The following is a 5,316-nucleotide window of genomic DNA, read 5'->3' on the forward strand; positions in this document are numbered from 1 at the left end:
CATATAAGTATACCAAGCCCAAAATACTTTTTGTAAGGGCAGCATACTTGCTCTAAAAGTCTGAAAACTCTTCCATCATGATGAATTTTAGATCTTTATTGTGTTTTAATGCATATCAGAGATGGAGCTTTGTATGTGTGGTTATCCTACAGGTCTCCCAGGCTTCAGTTCAGATAAGAGCCATTCCATTGAGCTCCACTTAACAGGTTAAATATTTCATGCGCACACCGAACTGCCACTTTGAGTTCAGAGATAAAGACGAGCAGCAGACGCCTGCAGCTCCCTAAACTCCACAGAGCCTGCAATCATTCAACAACTCTATTTCTATACTTTCTTTCTTACATGTTTTTCCCCTGAACACACTCAAAGCTCAGGACTGAAAGTTTCCCCAGGAGCGAGAAACGAACATCATTGTGCCCTGGAGCAAGACGCTTAACCTCAGGTTCCTCCAGTGGGATTGTGTTTTAGATAAATGTATCTGCTAAATGACAACATCCTAATTGTGACTGTCAATTTTTTTGTTATTTTGTGTGTGTTGTTTTGCATCACAAAAAAAAAAAAAAAAAAAAAAAACATAATTTCACAAGTCATAATTTAGTTTTTCATTTTTCACTGTTCTTTTTGAGTAACAAAAACTGTTAATATTTTATTAAACTCAAAGGAATATGTTAAAGGCACAATATGTAAGATTTTTGGGTTGAAATATTCAGAAACCACTAGAACAATGTTATATATTTTGTGTACATTATCTCAAATGTTTCCAATGTTTAAATCCAGAGAAATCTATGGAAGCTTGTTTCTGCCATGAAATAAAAAATAAAAAAGGTAATTGCGACTTTTTATCTCACGATTCTGATTTTTTTTCTCAGAATTGCATGATATAAACACAATTGTGAATTATAAAGTCAGAATTGCACGATTTAAAGTCAGAATTGCGCGATATAAAGTCAGAATTGCGTGATATAGTCAGAATTGCACGATATAAAGTCAGAATTGCACGATTTAAAGTCAGAATTGCGTGATATAAAGTCAGAATTGCGTGATATAGTCAGAATTGCACGATATAAAGTCAGAATTGCACGATTTAAAGTCAGAATTGCGTGATATAAAGTCAGAATTGCGTTATATAAAGTCAGAATTGCATGATATAAAGTCAGATTTGCGAGAAATAAAGTCAGAATTGCGTGAAATAAAGTCAGAATTGCGTGATATAAAGTCAGAATTGCGTGATATAAAGTCAGAATTGCGTGATATAGTCAGAATTGCGTGATATAAAGTCAGAATTGAGTGATATAAAGTCAGAATTGCACGATTTAAAGTCAGAATTGCGTGATATAAAGTCAGAATTGCGTTATATAAAGTCAGAATTGCATGATATAAAGTCAGATTTGCGAGAAATAAAGTCAGAATTGCGTGAAATAAAGTCAGAATTGCGTGATATAAAGTCAGAATTGAGTGATATTAAGTCAGAATTGCACGATTTAAAGTCAGAATTGCACGATTTAAAGTCAGAATTGCATGATATAAAGTCAGAATTGCACAATATAAAGTCAGAATTGAGTGATATAAAGTCAGAATTGCACGATATAAAGTCAGAATTGCAAGATATAAAGTCAGAATTGCAAGATATAAAGTCAGAATTGCACGATATAAAGTCAGAATTGCAAGATATAAAGTCAGAATTGCACGATATAAAGTCAGAATTGTACGATATAAAGTCAGAATTGCGAGATATAAAGTCAGAATTGCGCGATATAAAGTCAGAATTGCATGATATAAAGTCAGAATTGCATGATTTAAAGTCAGAATTGCGCAATATAGTCAGAATTGCATGATATAAAGTCAGAATTGCGTGATTTAAAGTCAGAATTGCGTGATTTAAAGTCAGAATTGCGTGATATAAAGTCAGAATTGCACGATTTAAAGTCAGAATTGCGAGATATAAAGTCAGAATTGCACGATTTAAAGTCAGAATTGCAAGATATAAAGTCAGAATTGAGTGATATAAAGTCAGAATTGCACGATTTAAAGTCAGAATTGCGTGATATAAAGTCAGAATTGCATGATTTAAAGTCAGAATTGCATGATTTAAAGTCAGAATTGCGTGATATAAAGTCAGAATTGCACGATTTAAAGTCAGAATTGCGTGATATAAAGTCAGAATTGCACGATTTAAAGTCAGAATTGCGCAATATAAAGTCAGAATTGCGTGATTTAAAGTCAGAATTGCGCAATATAAAGTCAGAATTGTGTGATATAAAGTCAGAATTGCGTGATATAAAGTCAGAATTGAGTGATATAAAGTCAGAATTGCATGATTTAAAGTCAGAATTGCATGATTTAAAGTCAGAATTGCACGATTTAAAGTCAGAATTGCGTGATATAAAGTCAGAATTGAGTGATATAAAGTCAGAATTGCGTGATATAAAGTCAGAATTGAGTGATATAAAGTCAGAATTGCGTGATATAAAGTCAGAATTGAGTGATATAAAGTCAGAATTGCATGATTTAAAGTCAGAATTGCGTGATTTAAAGTCAGAATTGCGTGATATAAAGTCAGAATTGCACGATTTAAAGTCAGAATTGCGTGATATAAAGTCAGAATTGCGTGATTTAAAGTCAGAATTGCGTGATATAAAGTCAGAATTGCAAGATATAAAGTCAGAATTGAGTGATATAAAGTCAGAATTGCACGATTTAAAGTCAGAATTGCAAGATATAAAGTCAGAATTGAGTGATATAAAGTCAGAATTGCACGATTTAAAGTCAGAATTGCGTGATATAAAGTCAGAATTGCATGATTTAAAGTCAGAATTGCATGATTTAAAGTCAGAATTGCGTGATATAAAGTCAGAATTGCACGATTTAAAGTCAGAATTGCGTGATATAAAGTCAGAATTGCACGATTTAAAGTCAGAATTGCGTGATATAAAGTCAGAATTGAGTGATATAAAGTCAGAATTGCGTGATATAAAGTCAGAATTGCGTGATATAAAGTCAGAATTGAGTGATATAAAGTCAGAATTGCGTGATTTAAAGTCAGAATTGCGTGATATAAAGTCAGAATTGCAAGATATAAAGTCAGAATTGAGTGATATAAAGTCAGAATTGCACGATTTAAAGTCAGAATTGCAAGATATAAAGTCAGAATTGAGTGATATAAAGTCAGAATTGCACGATTTAAAGTCAGAATTGCGTGATATAAAGTCAGAATTGAGTGATATAAAGTCAGAATTGCGTGATATAAAGTCAGAATTGCACGATTTAAAGTCAGAATTGCGTGATATAAAGTCAGAATTGAGTGATATAAAGTCAGAATTGCGTGATATAAAGTCAGAATTGAGTGATATAAAGTCAGAATTGCGTGATATAAAGTCAGAATTGAGTGATATAAAGTCAGAATTGCATGATTTAAAGTCAGAATTGCGTGATTTAAAGTCAGAATTGCGTGATATAAAGTCAGAATTGCAAGATATAAAGTCAGAATTGAGTGATATAAAGTCAGAATTGCACGATTTAAAGTCAGAATTGCAAGATATAAAGTCAGAATTGAGTGATATAAAGTCAGAATTGCGAGATATAAAGTCAGAATTGCGTGATATAAAGTCAGAATTGAGTGATATAAAGTCAGAATTGCACGATTTAAAGTCAGAATTGCGTGATATAAAGTCAGAATTGCGTGAAATAAAGTCAGAAGTACATGATATAAACTCACAATTGCGAGAAAAATGTCAGAATTTTATCTCGCAATTCTGACTTTGTCACAAAATTCTGAGATAAAAAGTCAGAATGGTGAAATAAAAAGTCAGAATTACCTTTTTTTTTTTTAAATTTAGTGGCAGAAACAAGCTTCCATAGAAATCAGCTATTTTAACCAGAATAATGGCCGTGTCGTTGCTTCACCTGTCAGTGACGTCATATCCGCGCTACTCTTGATTTCCGGTTCTACTTCCTTAGAATCCATGGAAACAACACAGACGCTTTTAATATATTGTGTTTTATTAGACAGGTTAGCAACTGTTTGGATACCTTTATCGACAGAAAACAAATCAGTTGAAAAGTAAAGCTATAATGTTACATAATATATAATATATAACATATTATATATTATGTAACATTATAGCTTAACTTTCAACATTAGAATGAAATAAAATAATGTGAACTTAAGTGATCAAACATAACTGTAACAAAGTTCAAGTTCAGGGAGGAAGGGCGCGGGAATCGGCAAAAGTTAAACGCAACTTTAATCCTAAAATAAACATAAACAACAAAATGAAAGGAGCGGCAGTGGCCGACTGCGGCATATAAGCATAATAAAAACAGCAACATAAAATGTCCACGCCTCGTTCCACTCATCCCGCCATGCTTTATATCACAGTAATGTTAATAAAACGCTCATCAACGAACATGATTTCATGCCTGAGTCACATCGGATTGCTTTCCAAAGATGACACCTCCCATGATTCCACGCTCATTCGTGGTGTCAACAAGCTGCACCTTTGTTATCGTTCTGAATAAGTGACCTCTAGTGGTGAAGCTTACATACCGTGCCTTTAAATCTGCAAAGTGGCAGGTTCTACACACAGCCCGAAACAACACAAGGATTGACTGACTTTGTACACATTGTTCTATTAAATCATTAGTTGTTGTGGTGTTGAATTATGCAAAAAAAAAAAGAAAAGAAAAAAGGGTGTGAATCTTTTTTTTCAGCATTTGACTAAAAGTTTTCTTTCGGTTTTGTTGTGACCTTAGGTTGAGGCAATGCGAGGCGTTGTGTGATGCTGGACAGATTTCGTGCTTATATCATGATGCAATCCTTTAAGAAAAGAAAACTCCTCCACGCTGGGATAACTAGCACTTTCCCGGCTGGAATTCCACTCGTTATTCATCAACTGCGCCACATTCCAGTGCAGTGACATCATAATAAAAGACTCCTCTACAAATCAGATTCCTGCGGCATAAACTCTCCTTTCTTCTGATCAGTAAAGGTATGTTCATCAAGAGACAGAGAAAGAAGGAGGAGGACGAAAGATCTGACTGGATGCATTTTCCACGTGAAATCTGATAATTTCCAAAATTCACACAGTGCTCAGGTTTGTGCCATCTGAATTGTCTTTCGAACAATAAAACTATTTATTTATACATCAGTCAGAAAATGAACAAACAAATAAAAAGCTATTGTCAACATGTAATGGCTGAAATAACTACTAAAATATTTTCTCAGAAATGATACTTTGCCAAGAGGTCAAAATGGCTGAGTAGCCATTAATGCTTCCTTTGTTTTGAAATGGATTCATGTTAGGTCTTCCTCTCTGA

At 33.6% G+C, this 5,316-nt stretch overlaps 1 long non-coding RNA gene across 6 annotated transcripts in view; it reads left to right on the plus strand.

The window, feature by feature from the left end:
* Positions 1-5,187, plus strand: part of LOC125247513 — a 47,274-nt gene extending 42,087 nt beyond the window's left edge. For 4 of the 6 annotated variants that reach the window (XR_007180101.1, XR_007180099.1, XR_007180102.1 and 1 more), the window contains one exon: positions 4,753-5,187. This is a non-coding gene — a long non-coding RNA (uncharacterized LOC125247513). Of the gene's footprint in view, positions 1-152; positions 726-4,752 lie in introns of those variants that run through there. The other 2 variants (XR_007180104.1, XR_007180103.1) reach the window with 2 other exon arrangements.
* The last annotated feature ends 129 nt before the right edge of the window (positions 5,188-5,316 follow it).

Source organism: Megalobrama amblycephala, linkage group LG15, assembly GCF_018812025.1.
Source record: "Megalobrama amblycephala isolate DHTTF-2021 linkage group LG15, ASM1881202v1, whole genome shotgun sequence".
Taxonomy (NCBI): Eukaryota; Metazoa; Chordata; class Actinopteri; order Cypriniformes; family Xenocyprididae; genus Megalobrama; species Megalobrama amblycephala.